We start from the raw sequence: 12948 nt of genomic DNA, 5'->3' as shown, positions 1-12948 counted from the left end.
ACATTATAGTCTTTTTCAACACAAAGAGATGACATTCATCTGTCACCAATTTGATTGAATGCTCTGTAAGGAGTCGGGTAACTCCATACTCTTCTATTTTTCATGAACATCAACAAGACATTCTCCCATTTGTGTTCCTCTTTCACCCATGGCGAAATATGATTTTGAACTTCTATGATGAGGCTCTGTATTTCATCACATAACTTCTAAGAGTCAGTGATATACTTCTCTCCATCCTTGACTATTCCTTCAATCCATCTCTCCACGGCCTCTGCAATACTTTTGGCCCGTTGAACCTGGCTCATTAACTTTTTATTTTCTGGTGAAGTCGGATCAAAGTTCTCTATAGCATGAGATATAGGGAGTGCCCCAAAACAACCAATGTTGTTGATGAACTAGGCAAGAATATTTATGTGTCACTTTAGCTCTCTCTTTTCCCACCCGTCTTTCTCTGATCTGGTGAGCATTTATTTGCTGATACCTAGAAGAAATGATTGTCTGAGTCCCTACTCATATTTCCAGCTCCAACATAGTGATCTCAAAATCATCTGCACTGGCCTCCTTGTTTTCATCCTTGGGCTTGTATGAGGCAATTTTAGCGACCCATTTTCTGGTTCTTTCATCATTATCCAGGCGAGCAGCTGTTTTGAAATTTTTTGGCTTGGGGCCCTTCTCAATGTACTTCATGACCATCTCCTGAATTGGAATAGTCACAGGAAGGAAATTCCGCTTTTTGTTTACCGAAGTGGTTAACCGCTTGGGAGTTGCACTGGAACTAGTTGTTCCTTCAATCGCTTTGGAAGGTAGTGTCATAGCAATGGTTACCACATGGGAATCCAGGGCATTAGCAACATCGCTATCCAAGTCTTCAACTTCAAATATTTGGGCATCAAGAATCGTATCCTTCACCTCTACATCCTTATCTTGATCCATCCTTCTCTGAGCAGCACTTCGTGATCAGGTATGTCGTGGGGTACATAAATCCAAAGCTGAATTAGGCTTGTGTCCAACCTGAGGTGGCTTTTTATCTTTACCTACATGAACAGGCATAGAAGCATTATTAGAAAAATGCTTTGGTGAACATAGAGGAACCTCATTACTTCTCGCAGAATTAGACTTGACACCTAATTTCACTGCTTTTTTCCTAGCAACCCACGCCATGGTTCTCTCCAATACTCGTTTGGTTCTTAGTTGTATATCATCTTCCTCTTCCTCATCCCAGTTGATTGAAGGCACCTCAATTTCTGCTTGAGCTAAGTATCTAGGATCAAACAGTTCTAGATAATCCTCTATAAGCCCTTTAATGTCCAGCTTTACTTGTAGTGAAATAACTTGTTCTAATAACATCCTCATGTTTCCCCTTTTGAACACCTTGAGTTCATCAGTACAATCTTCCCAGAAGTCCTCTAATTGTGGCATTGGGAGATATGGCATTAGACCAAGACTTCGAGAAAAACCCTTATTATCAAAACCTTTTCTTTCAAGATAGAGGGGAAAATTGAAGTTCTTGGGATCTTCTCCAATGCTCAAGGCATCCGACATTGAACTGTAGGACAACACACCTAATTGGATGGAAAATGACCCTCCCATTTATCCCTAAGTTGTGCCTTTTTGATCATAGAGGTCAGTTACCTACATATCTCCGCTAAAACAAAGCAATCTGAACAAAAATGAGGGAGTTTGAAGGGTTCCTCTTCAAAGCCACTTATTCTTATATAGCATAAATGAGGAAACTAGATAAAGAAACTGCCAAACCTCTTTATCAACATCTGTGCATCCTCAAAGATTCTTTTGGTTTTCACATTTTTCAATTCATAGCACAAATTACCCAGAAAAGCATTGTGTACCCTTCTGAAATCCTGCAAGGCATTATCCTTTTGCTGCATGGGATAAAAATCATACACGGGAACATCCTCCTCAATGAGCTGTCTTGGTATTCCAACTAACTCCTTGACACATGCCAAATAGTATACAAGATACGAAGACATGAAGAAATTTTGCTTAAACTATTTAGCCATACGCAATTGCTCCCTCATTGAATTGGCAATCAGTTCTACCCAATCAAGGTATTGCTTCCCCTCTAGTACTAGCTGCACATAGCAACAAATCTAGTCATCAAAACTATAGGCTTCTATAGAGCCTCTGACTTGGTGCAACAAAAGCATGACATCATGAATGTGAGGCAACATGTGATTCTTATTGGGATTCTTGGGCAACCTGGAACCACCCCTTTGAGGAACCTTTAGCCAGTATTTTGCTACATTATTTCTGTGTCTGGTTCTATCCATGTTGAACTCAGTGATTGACTGAGCAAGGGAAAAATTGGAGAATTGGTAATCAAGTAACTTGAAGACAGAGGAAATTACTTCGCGGTTTATAGCAAGAAGGGTTTCAACATTGTCTCTTCTAATGGTCTTAGGGACTAGATCATACCTAGCGATACATTCCCTAACCAGTTTTGGGAAAGGGATGGCTGGGGGAAAAGTTACTACCTCTATGAGACCGCTACTCAAAATCTCCACACCAAAAGAACCATCAATTCCCTTGAATACCCTTTCTTTTAAAATTTCAAGATTTTCCCCTTTAAGGTCGGTATCGCTAACTATGGGCTCTGTACATGCAAGGTTAAAAACATTCCCGAACAAGTGCATTGTGGACTTCATAATTCAAAGTGATAAGCCTTAATTCATTGCAGCAACCCTACTACGAGAGAAGAAATACAGGTAAAAATTACTGGAGAGAACAAGAAATAGACTCACCTTCACAGTTGAGCAACCAGACGACTACTGGCGATTAAAACTTCTATCCAGGAAAAATAATAGCACAGTAGCGAGGAACAAATTTTTAGAGAGTTAATCCTTCATACCTTATAGCAAGGGCAATGATACCAAAATATTAAACGCAATAATTCCAATTGTCAGTTTGAGTGTGTTAAGTTTGTGGATTGGATATCGCATGCATGCATTAAATGCATGGTGGCATTTTTGAAGTAACCACCAGTTCCCGAAATGATTACTTACTTCGAAAAGCCAACAATTGATGTCACTTAAGATATGGTTCACCTTCCTCATATTTGGCAATCAATGCACCATCAAATCATTTAACCCACGGGACCCACCAACTTTGAACACATATGAACATCCTGAATAGACTTCATTGGGGTTCAAGTAGTTCAAGGCATACACTGCGCTTAGGAGAAATCCTTTCTGAGAGTATTAATTATGTCAAGTTGTTGACCATTTGTGATGTATTAAACATGTTGCACACATTTGAACCTTTTGAACTCGGTTCAATGAGTTCAACACCTAGAGAGAGATGACGTAACACATCACCGAACAAAAACCCTTAAAGAGCCGCTACAAAATACTTAAAGAAAATGTTAGTATGAAAAATCCCATGAACACCTAGGAACCTATGGAACCTAAATGAATCTATTGAACCCAGTTAAATATGGTTCAAAGTGTTTACAGAGTTCAACCAATTACTAAAACTTGGCATTTTTTATTGAAAGACGATTTACAAACGGACTAAAGGCTTGAACCAAGGTATTACAAGAAAGACTAGGACTCCGAAAGGAATTTTTAAAAAGGAATTTGTTCTTATTACGAAGGAAGAATGACACGGTAACAAGATGGTACCCACAACTTCACTACTGCAATAATAAAGGTTGCTCGGTTAGAGCTACATGTTTAGCTATTTCTGATAGCTTACCCTGTTAGGAGTATCAAGATCGTTAGTGTAAAGCGGAAAATCGCGATCGAACCCCAGTTGCTCTCCCCTCTTCCAACTCCAAGGAGAGAGAAGGGAGATTCACTAGGGTTGATGGTTTTCACTTAGGGGAGAGACTTTACATTCAAAAGAGGGGTTGAAACCCACAAGATCCAATCCCACACAATGCAAGATTGGATGTTAAATGTGTTTCAAGGGTTAAGACAGCAAGGCTACCCTCTTTTGTAAAGAATGTTGATAGAAGAATTAAGCTAAGCATGCATAGAAAGTGACAAAGATTCGCTTATAAACTGAGTTAGGGATATAGTATGAAGCTGCGGACCTGGAATTAGCAGTAAAATGTCGATACGGCACTGTCCTGCAAATTTGAGCAAAAGTTGTCAGGACAATGGCGCCCGGCGCCACGGTCCTCCGAAAAATGCGCGAAACGAAGGGGGATCTATTCGTCTCTGCACAAGGATTCCAGATCTTCAATTTCAGCCGTGTACCTGCAACCTACACACAGAAAAGCGAAGAGGATTGGGGGGTTAGGGATTAGGGGTTTGCCTTTAGGTCAAACCCCGGTTTTGGAATTAACCAAGAAATGAGCAAGTGCTGTAAATGTAAATGACTGTAAAACAAGTACTAATACCTTGTTCTAAGGATGTTTGTATCCTTATGTGTGAAGGTTTAGATGTTGTATGTTGTATGTTGTAGTAGTATGTTGTATGTGATCTCCTCTTCAATGGTTGAATCCTTCTCTTGAATGCAACACTTAGCCTTGAATGGAGACTTGAAATGATCAATTGCTTGAAGGAATGCTTGAATGCTTGAATGCTTGAGTATAATTTCCACGCCTTTTTCATCATATCGAATGAAAGAGGAAAATGTCATTTATATACTTATCAATTAGGGCTGATAAACTGATTTTCCTGACCTTAGGCCGACCAGGAAAGATAATTTTCCAATTTGCAAACATAAAGACCCGAAGTCCAAAAGAGACCGAGCCCAAAATAGGACCCAGGGACCAGGGCACTGGGCGCCCTGGTCCTGAAGGACCAGGGCGCTGGGCGCTCTGGTCCCACCTCCTGGGACAGCAGGGTGCAAGGAGGTTCAGGCCAGGGTGCAAGAAAATGCAGTTTTTGGTGTCATAATCAGGTTTCGGGGTCTCCATTCAGGTTGCGTGTTGTGTCGCCATCGTGAAGACCGAAATGCAGTCGAAATTGCAAGTGTCGCAATTTTAGGACGCTACATTTAGCCCCCACTTTAGCGGGAGTATGTATGCTCATACTTCCGGTAAAGTACAAGGAAACAACATTGAAAGACTTTCACCACGTCAAGGAGGCAAGATACACCAAGCCCCCAGTGGACTAAGGATCTTACCACTTCAATTGACAAATTAAAAGGGAAGATCACGAGGGAGAACCATGACCGTCAGTAGTAAGGTTCCCTCACTATGAGTCATGCAAGAAAGATATCAAAAATTTTCAAGGCAAGGTTAAATTTGTCAAGAAATTTTCAAGTATCTTGAAAAGATATGAACGGGATGTATGCCCCCCTACGTTAAAGCGATCGCACACACCTCACCGGGGGTGATTGTTTTAACGCAGTGATACATATAAGAATGAGAAAGGAAAGGAGCACGTTATCGCAAGGATTTAGCCCCCAAGTGTGAGATAAACCCAAGGATAATAGACACAAAACACAAAGCACGAGGTGACTTCGCTTTCCTTGGGGTCAGTATGCTGTATGATAATTCATGTATATATATCATATGTATGTATGCATAATTGTTCTTCATTCCCCAATCAAGGAAGGTCACCTAGAAGAAGGGAACACATGTGTCTTTTGAGTCAACATGAGAGAGACCAAAAGAGATCTCAATGTTTTGCATCGTCCTCAAGTAGACAACACTAAGGACAACAAATAGAAGAATGAGAATAACATATAGACGAAGTAACAAAAGAAATAGAGGAGGAGAGAATCTGCTATGCTAATGTAACTAGTCTAGCACGTCATCTACCCCCCGATCTTGCTGATCAATGTTTCGGGAAGGCAGGGAACATGCTAGAGGAGGAACATTCAACACAGCAGATGGAGCTATCACAAGATCCAAACAAGGGCTATGTTCATGTTCCAAGCCACGTTGTTCTTGTCTAGGAGCTAGGATAAGTGCTTTAGAAAATTCATTAGATAAATGGTTATCAATATCAACAAGTTCATACTCACTATCAGAATGAACAAGAGAAGTAGCATTTTCATCATGATTAACATTTTCATCTATATCATCGTCAAGATTTATAAAAATAGGATCTTTAACTCGCACAGGATCAAAACCATCATGCATCTTATGTTTAGGAGATTTAGGCTCAATTTCCGGCTGAGGAGAAAATGGAATAATGCTTGTTGAAGGTGTTTTTGGAGATTGTAAAGTTTGAGAAGCAGTTGCTTGAGCCCTAAGACAACGTTGTCGTCGGCGTTCACGTGCAGAACGATTTCGTCTAGTCTTAGTAGGAAGATTAGGAGATTGAGGAGGAGGGATGTTCTCATCCTTATCACTTGGGTGTTTAGGTTGTGGTCTCTTAGGCTGGATAATAGGAGAAGAAGAAGGTCTCTTCTCTCTATAAAAGGACGGAAGAGGAACTGCTCCATATAAAGGAGGAATTTTTGGTTTAGGAAGGAGACCAAGTCCATCATGACGAGGAGGGATAGGTCTACTTTTAGGAGGTTTATTAGGCATAGACATAGTCACATCCATAGGGATGGGTTGGGAATCTTCTTGAGGAAAGACATTAGTTTTATCTTTCAAAGGAAGAACTTCCTTCTCAAGAATGATAGGAATATCAAGTTTAGGTGTTCTAGGTTCACTTAGAGATAGGATCATATCTGTTTTCCACTTTTGATAAGATTTGAAAAGATGATCACTTCGCGGAGGAAGAGATTGGAATTGTTTAGGCCAAAAGTAATCAATAGGAACGCTAGAGGTTCTTTCAGCTGGTTTAAAGAGACTATGATTGACAGTAACAACTTCACCATTATGGGGAAATTTCAAACACTTGTGAATAGGAGAAGCAATAGCTTTCATGGAAGATAGCCAAGGATAGCCAAGCTTCACACGAAATTGTTCGGAAGAAGGAATAATAGCAAAGTTCACATCAAGAGATTTGTTATGGACCTCAATAGGCAATGTAATAGAACCAATTGCGGGAGAAGAAAATGCATCAAATAGTTTCACAATCACATCTATTTTGTCATAGATCACTTGATTCAATTGCAAAGTAAAAAGAAATTCTTTAGTAATAACATTAATCATGCACGAAGGATCAATAAGCACTCCACGACAAGGTGTATTCTTGACTTTTGCAACTATGTATAAAGGACCATCAGGTGCCCTAATGGTTTCACTGGAATCAAATGTGATGGAAGGTTCTTTAGGGATTTCTTGCTGCTCTACAAAGTTAATCACATTCGGAGCCATAGACACAAGACCATCAGATGAAAAAGAGGAATCATTAGTCTCAATCGCATTAGAGGTATGAGAAGGTAATGGATCAGTGAAAATCTGAAGATTTTGATTAGGAGGAGCTACAGATGTATTGCCTTTATCATTCACTCCAGAAACAGAAATAGTATTATTATCAATCAAGTCTTGAATTTTACCCTTTAAAGAAAAACATTTTTCAGTATCATGCCCAGGCTGACGATGAAATTGACAAAAGGCTTTGTTATCAAAATAAGGTGAAGTAATCTTTGCAGGATCAATTTGCCTTATAGGAGGAAGAGTAAGCACATTTTGTTCCAATAATTTATTCATAATACTATGCAATGATTAATTCAAAGGAGTATACTTTCTTTCTTTCTTGAAAAATTTAGAAATAGGAGGCACACCTGATGCTGCATTCACATTGTTGTTGATGATGTTTTCATTGAATTTGATGGAATCTCTGTTCGGTTTAAACTTCCCAAATGGTTGTTGACTGCTATCACCCCTATCACTCGGAGCCATAGGATGTGATTGTTCCATTTGACTCACAGTCAGTTGATAATTGTGAAGAGTGGCACACAACTGTTGGAAAGAAGTAAACTCAGAAAACAGAAGTTTGTCTCGAATATCTTTTTGTAAATTAGAAATGAAGATTCTTTGAATATCATTGTCAGGCACTGGAAAAGAAATTTGAGCATACAAATGCTTATATCTACCAATGAAATCAGTCACTTTTTCTTTAACACCTTGTTTACAATGCATTAAATCAATCAAAGTAACTTTAGGACTTATATTGTTTTGAAATTGTTGAATGAAAGCATTTGCAAGTTGTTCGAAAGAAGTAATAGAATAGGAAGGCAACGAGCAATACCATTGTAGGGCTTTGTCTCTTAATGTTCTAGTGAACAGTTTTGCAAGCAACCTTTGGTCATAAGAAAAATCAGTACATATTGTTTGAAAAGTCTTAACATGTGTTAGAGGATCACCTTTACCATTATAAAGCTCCAAATGTGGGATTTCAACATGTTTAGGAGGGATAGCTCGAACAATGTCAAGAGAAAGTGGGCTCGCAACATCAAATGTGGGCACACTAAACTTAGATTGATTCATAGAGGCAATTTGTTGCTGTAAAGAAGAGACAGTTTGTGCAAGATTGTTAATGGTCGCTTCAGTCGAAGAATTCATATTAGATGTGTTAGATTGAGATGGAGGTGTTATGTTATTGAAAGAAGGTAGAGAGTAAGGTGGTGGGACTCTATGATAGTCAATCATAGGGGATGATTGGACAGGAGGAACACTACAAGGAGGAATAGAATGGTTAAATGAATTGCCCCCTTGCGTCATGTTCATTTGTGAAGATGTAATAGGAACACTCATTGAAGGAATGTATGAAGAAGTTGGATTAAATGAAGGAAGAGGGTTAATTGAAGAAGAAGGGTTGCCCCCATGACTGGTGATCACAGGAGGAATGTCTTGTGTAGAAGTAGCCATTATGTTTGATGTAAAAGTAGGTATGCTAGCAATAGAAGTCATCAAAGGAATAGAATGATTGACTTGAGTAGGAGGTTGTGTATAACCTAATGTTTCGGCACAACTTTTCATAGGCATCACATTCGAATCCACAATGTGTGCAATACCACGCAAAATATCAATTCCATTCTTATCACTTTGAAGCATACGTTTTAGACCCTCAATTAAAGGAAGAGCTTGACTATCAGGGTATTCTTGAGACATCCATTGTCGAAAATCGTCAAATTGGTTATCCAATTTCGAAAGTTGTTCTTCAGAAACCTCATGGAGAGCTTCTTCATCATTAAGAGGATTAGAGGAATTACCCATGTCCTCGTTAAAAAGGTTATTCAAATTAGGTTCCATCTCCTCAGTAGTTAAACCTTGTAAAGACTTAATTCTACGGCTTCATCTAACGGGAATAGTGTAGGTAGGGCTTATTGTTGTAAAACTCATGCACTAGAGAGAGAGAGAAAGTTTTGAATTTAGAGGTAGCAATTTTCAGTAAAATCAGCCAATCTTCTGGATTTAAGCTGTTAAATGCAATCACGACAGTCTCTCGAAATTTCGAAAAAAATGTCCGGGACCGTGGCGCTCGGAGTGCAACACGGTCCTTGCAACTTTTTTCGAAATTTGCAGGGATGAAAGGTATGATGATTTTAGAGCTAATCTGAAAAAATTGAGTGATTTTACGATCTGTAGGTAGGCCAAATTAAAGTTGCAATCTCAAAATTGAACCCTACCAAGATTGTCGAAAAATGCAAAATTTGAATTTTGAAAAAGAGAGGGAAACTGAAATTTTAAATTTTATGATTTTAGAGGGAATGTCAAGAGCAATGCAAATTTTGAAATTCAAAAAGTTGACTCAATTTCACCCAAAATTCAATTTTGAAAGCGGAAATCAAAGTTGTTGTAATTAAGCACTTAATTTTAAAAGTCACAAAATGCAAGAATTTGAATAAAGCACTGAAATTTTTAATAAATGTTAACACACTTTTCAGATTTAGGACAGTAAGAACACAATTTTGACACAAAATTTCAATTTCAATGATTTTTGAATGTTTAGAAGCCTTAATCCAAGCAATCACAAGACCAACTTTGACTGTAATTTTGAAAGTGTTAGATTTGATAAAATCAGCCAAAATTTTGGATTTTAGTAGGAAAATACTGTAAGATCTAGCTCCCGAAATTTCGGAAAAAATGTCGGGGACGATGGCGCTTGGAGTGCACACGGTCCTCGCAACTTTTTTCCAAATTTTCAGGGATGAAAGATATTGTGATTTTATTGCGAAATCCAAAGTTACAGCTGATTTGGAGATGTTTTGATCAGTGAAATTGTCTGACAAAGGTTGAATCAAGAGGGTTTCAAAAATTAGGGTTTTGACACTTAACCACTTAATTTTCAAAATTAAAGCATAGATATGAATTGATAATTTGTAATAGAAGGGCAGATCTGAAACAAGCATTAACATTTAGACATTTCGCAAGTTCAATTACTAAAAAGAAATTTTAGGGTTTTAATGCAATCACCTCTAAAATTTTGCAAAAGATCAAACATGGAAATGTAATCAATTTTTTCAGATCTAAGCATGAAAAATCAGAAAGGATGTTCACGTCGGGTTCACCAAAATGTAAAGCGAAAAATCACGATCGAACCCCAGTTGCTCTCCCCTCTTCCAACTCCAAGGAGAGAGAAGGGAGATTCACTAGGGTTGATGGTTTTCACTTAGGGGAGAGACTTTACATTCAAAAGAGGGGTTGAAACCCACAAGATCCAATCCCACACAATGCAAGATTGGATGCTAAATGTGTTTCAAGGGTTAAGACAGCAAGGCTACCCTCTTTTGTAAAGAATGTTGATAGAAGAATTAAGCTAAGCATGCATAGAAAGTGACAAAGATTCGCTTATAAACTGAGTTAGGGATATAGTATGAAGCTGCGGACCTGGAATTAGCAGTAAAATGTCGATACGGCACTGTCCTGCAAATTTGAGCAAAAGTTGTTAGGACGATGGCGCCCGGCGCCATGGTCCTCCGAAAAATCCGCGAAACGAAGGGGGATCTGTTCGTCTCTGCACAAGGATTCCAGATCTTCAATTTCAGCCGCGTACCTACAACCTACACACAGAAAAGCGAAGATGATTGGGGGGTTAGGGATTAGGGGTTTGCCTTTAGGTCAAACCCCGGTTTTGGAATTAACCAAGAAATGAGCAAGTGCTGTAAATGTAAATGACTGTAAAACAAGTACTAATACCTTGTTCTAAGGATGTTTGTATCCTTATGTGTGAAGGTTTAGATGTTGTATGTTGTATGTTGTAGTAGTATGTTGTATGTGATCTCCTCTTCAATGGTTGAATCCTTCTCTTGAATGCAACACTTAGCCTTGAATGGAGACTTGAAATGATCAATTGCTTGAAGGAATGCTTGAATGCTTGAATGCTTGAGTATAATTTCCATGCCTTTTTCATCATATCGAATGAAAGAGGAAAATGTCATTTATATACTTGTCAATTAGGGCTGATAGACTGATTTTGCCGACCTTAGGCCGACCAGGAAAGATAATTTTCCAATTTGCAAACATAAAGACCCGAAGTCCAAAAGAGACCGGGCCCAAAATAGGACCCAGGGACCAGGGCGCTGGGCGCCATGGTCCTGGGGACCAGGGCGCTGGGCGCTCTGGTCCCACCTCTCGGGACAGCAGGGTGCAAGGAGGTTTAGGCCAGGGTGCAAGAAAATGCAGTTTTTGGTGTCATAATCAGGTTTCGGGGTCTCCATTCAGGTTGCGTGTTGCGTCGCCATCGTGAAGATCGAAATGCAGTCGAAATTGCAAGTGTCGCAATTTTAGGACGCTACAGTTAGATCTACCTTGCTAAAGTATTTTACAACACTTATTCTAAATGTTGCACCTGGTTAAAGGCTTTACAATTTATAGACTTTGTTAGAGTCTTTTACCCTGTTAAAGGTTTCTCTTACAACTCAAAATGTTACAATAAAATCTTTACAAATATCTGCAACTTTACATCTAAAATGTTAGAGCAGATTCTATGTGCTCAAAATGAGATTACCTTGCTTATAGCATACCTCGGTAATCCATAAAGTAACTTGGTAAACCCTTCTGTTTACTCTATTCCTTGACTATTCTCTGAAATCCTTCTCGGTGACCTCTGTGTCTCTAATAGTCACAATACTCAGTGCTTCCTTATCTATTGCACATGTGTTTGCTTCATATCTCTCTCTCTCTTTGATCTTTAATTCATGCTGTATAAATAGATCTCTTATGTCAGTGATTTGTTCATTGCATCGATCTTACAAACATGATTTATTGAATGAATAACCATACAAAATATTTCATTAGATAGATGACCTCAAGATCATACAAAATCTTTAAGTGCAATTTGCAATGTGATAACGATTCTTTGTTCCTTGATCTTGTAACATGTTTCCCATGTGTGTCTAGGTTCAATGAATCTGGTGACACGTTTCACTCAGTGTGTGTTCACTCAGTATATCATTTTTGCTGCTCGGTAGACATAGAGTGTTACTCGGTAGACAACTCGGTGTATACTACGCTCTGTGACTACTTTCTTCTATAACCGACTGCTCTATGCTTACCGACTGAATATTTTGGTAGTAGTAACTGACTAGAGTATATAGAATGACTTTGGACATAAAACTAATGGCAACTTAGTAAGTAGTAACAAGCTTAGCTTGTGGAATGTCCACGGTGATTGGGTCTTTATAGATCCATTCTGCTAAGTCTTCATCTCTGATTTCTTCTTCTTAACTCTTTCCAAAGATGGAAGGCATCAAAGTATATGTTGGCTTGACCAGTGGTGTTTGAAGTAACCATTGAGGTTTACCATGAGTTCTAGGAGAAGTATCATTTGTCCAACACAAAAGAGTTGGCTCAAATTGTACTCCCCAGGACCTTCCTTTGCTATTTTCATCTTGAGCTTCTCTTGCTTGGTATAGTGGCATTTGAGCTGGAAATAGAGGTTGGAATTATGTATGATGTGGATGGGATGGCTTCTTTGTTATTGGGAATGGTAATCTCTGGTTGATGATTGATATTGTGACAATATGCAAAGGGATTTGCATCGCCCAGGATTGTAATTTCTACTCCATTATGCGGGAACTTGATACATTGATGGTAGGTGGATGGAATAGCTTGCATGGCGTGTATCCAAGGTCTTCCTAACAACAAATTATACAATAGAGGAAGGTCCAGAACTTGACAGATGATGTGCT

Source organism: Cryptomeria japonica, chromosome 7, assembly GCF_030272615.1.
Source record: "Cryptomeria japonica chromosome 7, Sugi_1.0, whole genome shotgun sequence".
NCBI classification, from domain to species: Eukaryota; Viridiplantae; Streptophyta; class Pinopsida; order Cupressales; family Cupressaceae; genus Cryptomeria; species Cryptomeria japonica.
Note: the sequence above shows the minus strand (reverse complement) of the source record.